Raw genomic sequence first — 12,119 nt, 5'->3', positions numbered from 1 at the left:
AAGCCTGGGGTCAAAGGGGATCCTAAATCTCAAAGAGAAGGGATTTTGGTGTGAGTTAGTAGAGGCTGTCGAGGTTGTGGCAGTGAAAAGCTGGCAAGAGTGCAGTCTGCTTCTCTCTGCCAGAGGTGGAGTTAGTGGGGTTGAGTGGTACTTCCAAAAGCTGTCAAGGAAAATGTAAGGTTTAAGTCAGACCCAGGCATATCAGCCCTTTTTTGTTTTACCCTTTGCTCTATATGCTCTGTACCTTTAGGGAATGTTTTGTTTTGAAGACACTGTCTGTGTCACTGTGAACTTGTACTGTCACAGGCACCCAAAGGAAAGCTTGTAGAGGTGCCTAACCGGGGTTTGTCCTATACCATTAACATGACTGGGAGCCAGGGGGCTGCAGTGCAGAGATCCAGCCTAAGAGTGGCTGGACCATGTGGTCCCTTCCAGAGTGAGGTGCAGGGCACCAGGCCTGTCATCTTAGGGGTGCAGTTGAGAGGAACTAAAAAGGGTCTACAGTGCAGTTCACCTTGTACCCATGTGTAACAGGCCAGCCTGCCCCTTTAAGGCCAGAAGGCTTTGGGCTGGTCAGCTCTGATCCATTAGCCCTGCCCTGCTACACCTGTGCTGGCTGAAGTGGAGAACACAAAGCAGACATAGGTCTGTGGAAGACTCCAGCTAGGAAGGCCTGAGAGTGGCTGCTCAGGAAAGAGTAGGGAGCAACCAATAGGAGCCCAGGAGGGGCTGAGTGGAGAGAAAGACAGGAGCCTGGGAAGGGTGAAAGCTGAACCCAGAGGGAGGGCAGAAGAGTGTGTGAATCAGAGAGAATACAGACCCCTTTGGAAGGATGAGCTGGGACCAGTTGGAGGGTGGGTCAAAGACTTTGTGTTTTGTTTGTTTTGGACTTGTATACCCTGGAAGGGGTGGAATTCTCTTTATGGCTTAGCCAGAGGGCCAAGTCACTGCAGCAAGATTGTTGTGGTAAAACTGAGGGACAGACAGCTGCAATCCCAAGTCTTCCTGTGAGGGGGCACTCTGAGATGGTGAGTGTTGTAACATTGTGACAGTGAGTAAGGATGAAATTCATCCCTGTGCAGAGGGCCAGCAGAAAGCCAAAGCAGGGCTGAAATGGGAGTTAAGTGGTGGTTTTGTGTTGGCCTGCTGCACAGAAGTGAAGTGAACAAACACAACAATAAAAAAGCAAAGAGATAGCATCACAAAATACGCTTTGGTCACTTATTTTGATAATTGCACTTTAGTTTTAATTTTTTGTGAAGATCTTTCCTTAAGTACCAGTATATATTCTGCAGCCAGTTTTGTAAAAATAACGCAGATTTAATAATAATTGATTCCACTCCCATCCGCTTAGTTTTCTGCTCTTAAATCTGTGTTGAGAGATGTGGAAAAGCCAACCATGTTTTCTATGGATCAGATAAATGTGGATTAGCAAACTTCTATTGGGTTTAGAATATGTACTTACACATCATACACTGGATAATGTTCTTTAGAAACAATGAAGAGCATGGTAACGTTACCACTGATGCATGTAGTGGGATTTAAGATGCCTGTAAGTGTGATTTGCAAGGTAGAGTTTGAAGGCCTCTGGCTTTGAGCCCAGTAAAACTGAGGATCTTCCTTGCCAGTCTTTCCTGTGGAAACAGAGATCTCAGTGGGCTAGGATCTCACTCTTCATGGCTGTTTGTATACATAATGGTCACAGGATATTGTATTTCCTGCTTATTTTACAATTAAACTTTATAGAGCTGAATCTTGTTTCCAGAATAAACCAAGTTTACAGTCAGGGTGGCAGATAAATGTTGATTCTCTCTCTGGCTCTTACCTGACTTTGTGAAACTATGCACTGTTCTTTCATCCTTGCTAAAATTGTTCTTCTAAAGGTGAGGCATTAGCTGCATGATTTCCAGCTCTGATAGCATTTCACTGTGTAACGAAACGACACTCTTGCATTTTACTGCAATTGGCTCATCCATAGATTTGAGACTGGGTAAGCATGAGTAAAACTGACTGGGCACCCCTCTTGCAAGGATGTAGGGATCAAGCAATTGCAATGGGAGTTTTGGGTGCTTAGAAAATAAGGCTTGTTACTTGGATGCCTCGATAAGAATTTAGATGCCTAACTTTAGGCACCCATGTTTAAATTGTTGACCTTAATATTTTGAAAATAATAATAGTTCCAACTCATGTAGAGAATCATTTTGCCAACAGAATCACTAGGACCTTAGAATGTATAAGCCAGAGACTCCTATATCAATTTTGCAAGGGGCTTGTGGAACCAATAAAAAATTTACTTGACATAGTAACAGTTAAAGTGAGAGAGAAGGAAGGCACAGATTTACTGTAGGGAACACAGCTGTGGGCATTCTGCATGTGGTGATATTTGACCAGGGAGAGAACTGCTTGGCAATACTCTAGTGAAGACAGGGTCTGATTCAGAGCTCACTTAAGTCAACTGAATTCTTTCTGTTGACTTCAATAAGCTTTGGATCAGGCTTAGAATGAGGGAATCTCTCAGAGGATATGATAAGGTGGAGGAGGACAAGGTCTATACGCTTTGAATATAGCTATTAACTGTTCACTGCAGACACAGTTCAGAATAGCAGGGAATTAATGTTGGTAACCAAAGGCAAATCTTATAGAAACTACGTTTTGCAGCCTTGCTGCATAGCCTTACCTAGAGCTGCTGCTGACAATGGTACACTTTTGTCAGGAGATGAAATTTTGTTTGGCACAATGAGCTTGTGCAGCAGTTCAGGGTCAGGATTGTACACACCCAAAAACCCTTTTCCTGAAATGATATAAAAGCATCAGTCACCTGCATTTTTATCATACCAGAACCCCTATTTCCTCCCTCTCTGGAGAGGATCAATTTATCTCACCTCAAAAATCAAGCTTAGAAAAACTGAAATAGAACTGTATCCAGAGTGCACTGGGCCCTTTTTGGCTCTGTAATTTCATTCATCCTGTGCTCTAAAACGCATGTGCAGTATCCATGTGCTTCAGATTCTCTTTGGCACTACAGGGCCAGATCTTCAGGTGGTAATTGACACAACTCAGCTGAAGTCAATCAAGCTATGCTGATTTACACCAATTGAGGATCTGGCCCAGATGGTCAAATGCACCACTTGTGTAAATGGGCACAATTAATGCTAACGGAGCTTCATTTGGTTACACAAATAATGCATTTGGCACACTGTTTTTATTCCAGAGTAATGGAAAAATATACATACATATGTACATTTACATCTACTTGCTAAATGCACATTAAAACATGAGGCATAAGCATCCCCAAGCAGAATCTCTACAGACAAAGGATCTGTGAAAGGGATTGTCTGACATGTAAACCTAGCGTTCTTCATACTTTGCGTATCACACTTTGGGGAAGCCGGAAGCTTAAAAAATGTCTGGTCTTACATGGTATTTAACAAGTACATAGGTGGGATCTTTGCACAGAGGTGTGAGTTTTATCTAGAGTGCTGACACTTTGAATTAAACTTTTGAGTCTGAGATCTCCATTCTAGGAAATAATCCATTGAAGCTCTTTAAAAGGTATTTTGATGAGTACCTTGTTGTTTGCCATGTCCACTTGGTGTGGTGCTCTGTCCCACTCTAGCAGTGGTCAGGCCACTGAGGGTATGTCTACATTGCACCCTAAGAGCTGTGGGACCTGGGTTTGTAGACTTGGTGCTTCTAACCCCATCCTTGAGCATCCACAGTGCATTGTAAAACTGGGTTTATAATTGCTGGACTCAGGTGTCACAGCCACACTAATGTGTCCATACTGCATTATGCTGACCTTCTGACTCTGGCCACTGGCTTGTCCTGTATCCACCTGAAAAATGACAGGGGTTGGACCTAAGCCTCAGTGGGATTTAGGTTCTGACCCACCCCCCTAGCAGAGACCTCAGACCCAGGTCTTGAGTGCTTGTTTACCCAAGTTGGACAGATTTCTGTGTGGCTGGAAGAAGGGCTTGGGCTCAAGCCCAAGTCAGAGCCTGGGATTAATGTGCACTGTAAACATACCCCTAGAGTGACAAGCCAACTACAGCCTTGTACATCAAGATCCAGCAGTCTCAGGTTCAATCCGGGCTGCCAACAACCCACCCAGGGATGTCAACATTACATTTATAAAGGCCATTCATTACCTATATAATACTATGAAATCTGTCATCCCCTTCCTTACCGTTTGTTTTCACCATGTATACAGGATAGGAAGACATGCTGTGCTCTGTAGGGCAGGGGTTCTTAGCTGAGGAACGCAGCACTTGTAGAACTGCCTTTAATTGTTCCAAGAAAATGGCAATCTGAAAATAAAAGTTGAAGTTTGAGGTTTACTAATATAATATCTTAGCCATAGGCCATTTCTCATAATACAATAAATAATTACAAACTGCAAATCAACACAAATCCAAATAACAGATACAAATTTTAAACACACAAATTAAAGAAACAAAATTAACCCTTCCCTAAAATCAGTTACATCTTTAAAATCACCACCCCGAAAATGATATCTGAAAATTAGATTTAGAAAAATTAGAACTCCCTCATTTCATTTAAGTCAAAGGTACCCTCCTTCTCAGATTCTTTTTTCTCACTTTTATGGCCTACCAGGCAAATAGGGTGACAGCCAATACAACTGAAATGTTTTCACTATGTAGCAAGTATTCTAATTTCTGAGGTGATGTGGTAAAAGGCACCAGGCCCAGGAAGAGAGAGAACCATTTGTTTCTCAAGTTGCAGTGCAGGTTACAAGCTTGCTAAGTCTTCAACCTGGCCAGACCCATATGGACAAAGACAATTATGTCTATCAGTACCAGCACACCTCTTTTCCAAATTGGCCGTCTGCATACATTGGAAATTGAAACCAACAGGCCACACCATCTTCTTGTTCAGAATATCCAAATACTGAAAAGTTTATAAGTTTGGGTGACATGAATTTCACATACAAGCTACAGCTGCAATACAAGACCAGATGCAAAAATACATCAGACATCTAAAGCAGAATTTACTTTTGTTTTGTTCCTACACTTAAGACATCACTCCTTAAAAAAAAAAAGAGGGAGGATGATCTTCAATTATAAGGCTGACTGGATATTAAAAAATTAATATAAATAGATGCACTGGAAAAGTTACAAGAGAAGCACATTTACCTGGCTCCCATTTCTGTAAGTGATAGAAAGTTGAGCATTTTTCCCTTTACAGACAAACTGCAGAATGTCTCTTTGTTGTCTTCTACACTGAGAGTTACACACACTGTTCAGATTGTCTGCTCGACAAACGCAGAGGCCAAGAACCTTATCATAGCCTTGATAGTCTTCAGGAAGGGCACAAACCTGTAGAGAAATGAACAAAGAAGAAATTCTGCCATAAAAGTGTGAAAACAATCTGAATGTTGGGACTCTAATCAGGACCTCTTGGGAAAAACAGAAAAATGAAGAAGGAAATTGGGCAGTTGTTTTGTCATGCTGAAAGAATCTGAACTTCTTATTTCAGGTAGGACAGGAGCAACATGCACGAATTCAGAGCATGTTGTGAAAACTCCAGTGACACTTTGTTCATGCACAGTCTATATGCAATGCAGAAATGGTCAGAAAGTTATGCATAGTTCCAGGATTTCGATGAAGTGAGCTGTAGCTCATGAAAGCTTATGCTCAAATAAATTTGTTAGTCTCTAAGGTGCCACAAGTATTCCTTTTCTTTTTATAAAAAACACAGTACCTTATTTGTACAGTATTTCATCCATTCTTTCTTAGTCAAGCACTGTCCTTCCTGGTTTCGGGAAGTTGCGTCTCTACAAATGTCATATACCTGTCTAACACAGTGTCTCCTCCCATCCATTAAAGTCTTATAACCTGGAGCACATGGGCAGTGAGCATCACTGAGCTGTAAGAAGAAAGAGATTTATTCAGCATCTGTGGTCTTCCAGGCAAAACTGCTTCCACAGACTACTTATATCAGGATCTCACTTTATTGGACAGATGTAAACTGAACCTTCGACTTTCAAATACATGCTCTTTACCTTCCATCAGAGGAGACAGAATGACGCAACCAAGAGAAACTCAAAACAATACAGAGTTCCAGAACGTGAACAGGGAGACATGAGGCCTGCATATGAATAGTCAGTTGTAAGGTTGAAGGGTACAGCCAGTAAAGAAGGAGAATTATTATGTTTAGGGTAGTGCATACTAGGTATATTGGCAGGGTAATGTGAGAGCCCAAGGATGAAATAATAGATGGTGCTATGGGCAGGATTGAATTACATTGGTAGGTGTGTGTGAGCACTTAGGACTAAAACAACAGCGGTCCTGAAATGCTTTGGCAGACCTTTGTCTAGAAGTTTGTACAGTGTCTGACCAATGCTTGGATCTAGCCAGTTCTGCCATTTTCTCACTTTCATGAGTACTAAAGTTCTAGAGCTCAAAGTAACAAAAACCCTTTATTTTGTTTTAAAATGAAGCATTTCTTTAAGTGTTAGTGTGATTAAGCATGATGTGGTCAAAATTCTCAGTGTGATTTGGTCACAATAGATTATTTGGAAATAAAACTGATTTTTTTAAGTGTAAGCTTTTTGTGGGCAAGGTCCGTCTTTTCATTATTTGAGGGTACCGTGCATAGCACATGGGGGCTTCAGTCTCTGACTGGGTCTTGCAAGGGATGCAGCAATTCAAATAATAAGTAATAATAAATAATAATAGTTTAGTTATTTAAGAAAATGGTAGAATCTTTTATTAGAAATAAAACTAACTTTCAACCCTTCCACTTTAAATTGTTCTTTCACAATCAGAAGGAGCTGGTCCTATACCTGAAACACACGGCCTTCCCCATGGCAGACACATGTTTCTTGACCCTCCTTGGGTTGCACAGCTTCTGAGCCACATGGAAGACATGCCACTTGGCCAGGTGTGGGATTAAAGAAATTCACGGGGCAGTTCAGGCAACTGTGTGAAGTCAGAGTTCCTTCTGCAGAACGGAAGGTGCCAGCTGGGCATGGGACTGGTAGAATGCTTCCTTCAGGACAGAAAAAACCTTCAGAAAAAAGCAAAGAGTAAAACTTCACAATACAGGTACATTAATTAGTGTAATTACAGTATAAATGTATTGTAATTACACTGTAGTTCTAATTTTTGATGCAATTAAGCATATCCCAATTCTTCAATTAAAAATGCTTGCCCATTGCATAAAATATATTATATTTTATATTTATATGTTATATCTTTATATTGCAATGCCGTATGAAAATCTTCTAATTGGCAAATGCTGTTATTACAGAAAAGACAGGATGCTACACATTTATCATTTACACCTAATTATCCCTCAGATCACAGCTCACACTACCACTCCTTGAAACTATTTATTACCCAAAAATTCCCATAGAATTCGACAAAATAAAAACTCCATTGTCCTGCACTCCCAATGCACAAGCAATATATGAAAGAGCATTTTGAAGAAGCCAAGAAAATCTAAAAATATTTATTTCATTTAAAAGTATTTACTTGCAGGACTAGAAACAATCTAAGCAATGGGGCAGATCCTCAGCTGGATAAATTGTCAGCTCCATTGAATCCATTGGCTACATACATTTACAACTACCATGTGGTCCTATAAAAGGCCAGGGAACAACATATGCTCTTGTAATATCTTAAAAGCTTCACTCTCATCAATATATGAATAAGTTGAAGATCTGTGATTCCCCCACACAACAGAAAGTTGCTTGACTGCCCCCGCCCCCCCAAGTCTTGCCGGCCCCTTTCTCTACGCAAAAACAAAGGGCCTCACCTGTCTGGCCCTTAATTTCTGATTCTAAAGCCTTTTGCGCCCACAGTAACCCAGGTAGGTCAAAAAGAATGGCTTTCCAATGAGATCAGAAATATTGAATTCAATGTAGAAAGCTTTACTTATTCCTGCAGTAGTCATGCTAAACCTTCCAGCCAGTCATGGATTCTGTCTGTTACCTAATCATAGTGATAAAGATCAGATGCTACGTCAGAAGAATTTCACTCTTTTGAAGGATATTTTTTAAAAATTCAAGAAAAAGGATTGTGAGAACATTTACATAGTTTCTAGCAAATGGATATTAGCCTATTTCAAAATACCTGCTGGACAGACTGACTGATTCTGTTCTCTTCTTGTACAGAAGATTCCATTTTCACAATTCTCATTGTTCTGAAGAAGTTGCAAATCCCCAGCACAGCAAGACAAGCTCAAGAATATGGATAAAATAAAGATGAGACAGGCCATCTTTCTGTGGCACAGAGCAGAGAAATGATCAGTTCTTTAAACCTTGGTTACTAACATGCATACACCCTGGAAGGCTTTCACTTCAGCCATTGAATATTTTATAGGGGGTGAAACTTAAGACACATGAATGTATTAATATAAAACATCCATGGAAGATACCTGATCTTATTGTGTTTCCCTCAGGGTCATATAACAGAAGCAGGATCCTGTCCAATGCAAACAGCTAGCAAGTGAAATATGAATACAGTACTGGGCTGGGGACAAATGCTTTGCTGTTTTTATTCAATTCCTCACCATTCTGGTCCAAGGATCTCATTCCTAGTTGCTGAACTTTGTGACTAGAACCTGAGCCTTTTGGGGATGATCATAACTGTCCCTCTTCGTCTTAATCTATGAATCCCCACTCTAAATAAATCTGAATTCAAAATAAACTACCATAAATTTAAGCATGATGAACTTTATGTTTTGGTTTTGGGGCAGGCTACATAGTTTACACCAACAATTCATTATTATTACCTTACTTTATCTTTCTTCCCCTTCCACCTTGGCTAGATTAGTCACCCAAAGTCATTGGCATAGATTTGAACACAATACAGGAGGCCTCTCTCCCAATGCTTTGTCTTTTTGCATCCTTTTACACTTTTTAAACAGCATCATGGGAAGTTTTGCAGGACCAATTGTCCAGCAAAAACTGGATTTTCATCCTCTTAGTAGGCTTCCACAACGGGTGGCAGCATTGCTTCTTGTATAGGCTGATAAAAGATCATCTGCGCCACAATTAACTAAAGATTGAAGTGGCTGCATGCTCACTATAATTAGTGATGATTTAATTGCTTTAAACATTGTCAAAACAAAAGCAAACAAAAATAATTTGGATGGTTCACCCTTATGTTTTATTTCTGTTGTTTTTTGCAACAAGCAGAACTAGATTATAGATTCTCTTCACCTTTGCCGTGACAAGTCTAAGGGTAACATTTTCAAAAGTATCTATGGGCAGGATTTTCAAAGGTATTTATGCTCCTAAAGAGCGTAAAAGAGCAGATAATCACCTATTGGGATTTTCAGAAGCACCTGAGCACCTAACTCCCCTTGACTTTCAATAAGACTTATACCCCTAAGTGCCAAAGTCAATTTTATTCTAAAGTCCTATTACCAAAATGACTTAGGCACGAAGGCCCAGATCTTCAACGGTATATAGGCACTTTCAATGGGGGTTAGGTTCCTACATATATTTGAGCACCTGGGCCTACAGTAACATTTTCAAAAATGCCTCAGTCCCATTTTCAAAAGTAATTTAGGGCTTGTCTACACAGGGACACTCAGGAAAATTAATCCAAATTAACTGAAGGCCTGAATTTAAAGTGGATTAAACTAATAAAGCATGCATTTTTAACAGTGAGAGTAATTATCACTGGAACAATTTACCAAGGGTTGTGGTGGATTCTCCATCACTGACAATTTTTAAATCAAGATTGAATGTTTTTCTAAAACTCTAAGAATTATTTTGGGGAAGTTCTCTGGCCTGTGTTACACTGGAGGTCAGAACATTATCACAATGTTCCCTTCTGGCCTTGGAATTTTTGAATCTGTTCCAGTGTTGTATGTACATTTCCTAGGGTAATTTTTAACAAATTCCTTCTTGGGAGACTTTGAAGGTCTCAACCAGTCATTGTTCCATGTACATTATAACTGAAAGTATTATTTTTATTCTAAAATGTTTGATATAAAATGACATGTTGTCTTCTAACAATTGTGACATATTGATTGCAGTGGTGAGAACAATGACTTTTGGTGCCATTAGTGCTTCTGGCTCACTTATCTTAAATTAAAATTATTTTATTTTTATTACAGTACTGTCTGGAGCCCCCAGTTGAGATCAGATCCCTATTGTGCTTATTGCCGTATGTGTACATAGTAAGAGACAGAAGCTTATAATCGAAAACCAGGTCTACACTATAAAGTTTGTCAACATAGCTCTGTCAGTCAGGGGTGTGAAAAAAAAGCTACACACAGCTGATATAGCTATGACAACAAAACTCCCAGAGTAGGCATGATAGACAGAAGAATGATTCTGTTAGCATAGCTAATGTCGTTCAGGGAGGTGGCGACAGAAAAACTCCTTTCTGCATAAGCTGTGTCTACCCTGGGGTTTCTTCCACTATACTTACAGCAGTAAAGCTATATTGATAAAGCAAGTTGAGGCCTCAGCAGAGAAGAAAGAATTATTCCCATTATATATATGAGGATCTGAGGTACAAAGAGATCAACATCCCAGTCCACAAATATGAGTGTGCATGTAACTTTACACACACAAATACTGCTATTGATGATGGGGCTAATAAAGTGTATAAAGTTATGTACATGTTTGTAGGACTGGGGTAAATAACTAGCCCAGGGTCGCACAAGAAGTCTGTTGTAGAGATAACTGAACTCAGATTTTCTGCATCCTAGCTGGGTGCCTTAAATGCAAGACCATCCTTGTTAGCACTATTTTAAATAATAGAATAGTGGAAGCTGGTTATAACGTTAAGAGATTTTTTTCTCCTAGGAAGGGTTGTGCTGGACAGGCCTCCAAATCATAAGTATGGCAGCAGCATCTGCAAACATAATGCATATAGCATCAGATGAACAGACACTGAGAATCCGGGAGAGATTTGGTTTTATAATGAAGAACATAAAATAACTCAAGATAGTGGCTTATACAGTAACTCCTTCATGATTATATCTCCTTTTGGTCTCTGCAGCAAATATCAATACCTGTGGCTATGGGCCTGAACTGATGAGATAAGACTTAATTGTGGAAAAGCTATCAACAATTGGTGCTAGGTTACTCACTGTTACAAACAAAGATACAATGTCTCATTTCTCCAGAAATGACACAAGGGGCTGTGTTGTGTGCCAATCGGTCACTTCCCTTGCTTCTGCTGGGAATGCTGGAGAGAAAATACTTTAATGGGAGGAGGGAAAGCTTAGATCCCAGTGGAGATGGATGCTGTTCTAAGGGCGTAGGCTGATGCTGTTTTAGGGAGCGCTTCTTCTGGTTGGTTTTTTTTCAATTGTTTTTTGTCCAAGTTCTCTTGAAAATACTAAGGCGGAGGGGAACAAAGAAAGTAAATAGGAATTTTTGTACCAGGAGGGAGTGCTTTGGTCTTAGAGCAGCAGCTGTCATTTAGCCTTCTTCCCTTATTGTTTCTAGTATGCTGGAGATCAAACCTGATATATTAATCTTGATTGCAAAACAAACCACACATGTACCAAATTGCCAAACCCTCAAGAAACACATTTGCAGAGTTGACAACCCCAAAAGTTCAAAAATCAGGAGTCATGCTCCCCAGAATCATGAGATTGGCATAGAAATCACATTTTTTATTTGTATTGTGTTTTTATTTTTAAATTGGGGTTCTTTTTATGGTTTTTGAGCATTTAGCATGCCCTGGGGTCACATTTTCAAGCTTTCCTCTGAAACCATGAGTGCTAGAAACTCACTTTTTTAAAATGCAAGCTGAGAGTCTCACATAGTCACATGATTCCAGGAGTCAGAGATTGAAGTAAAACATCACATATTGTGAGACTTTTGATAAAAGTCATAAGAACAACAACACTAAATTTATTCTGTTCACATAAGCATCAAAAAGCTCAGACTCTTATCCAAACCTCTTAGGACTCCTTTCCTCTCCTATGATCTCCCAATAAGTTCCTGGCTCCTTTCCTTCCCCGCCCCTGCCAGGGCCTTCTGATTCCTAACCAAAGACCAACTAAAGATGCCCCATATTATTTGGGATTTGGATCCCATTGGGAGCTGGGTGTCTGGGTGCTAGAGACAGGAGCACTTGCTAAGTTGTTTTCAGTTAAGTCTGCAGCTTTGGGGGCATGCATCA

The 12,119-nt window shown here is 40.1% G+C and overlaps 1 protein-coding gene across 1 annotated transcript in view; it reads left to right on the top strand.

Moving 5' to 3' along the window:
• Window positions 1-12,119, top strand: part of POU2AF1 (POU class 2 homeobox associating factor 1) — a gene marked incomplete at its 3' end in the record, with an annotated part of 115,408 nt that overhangs the window by 251 nt on the left and 103,038 nt on the right. The window lies entirely within an intron of this gene.

Source organism: Lepidochelys olivacea (assembly GCF_965140295.1).
Source record: "Lepidochelys olivacea isolate rLepOli2 genome assembly, chromosome: 22".
Classification (NCBI taxonomy): Eukaryota; Metazoa; Chordata; order Testudines; family Cheloniidae; genus Lepidochelys; species Lepidochelys olivacea.
Note: the sequence above shows the minus strand (reverse complement) of the source record. Positions and strands in the feature narration are given on the sequence as shown.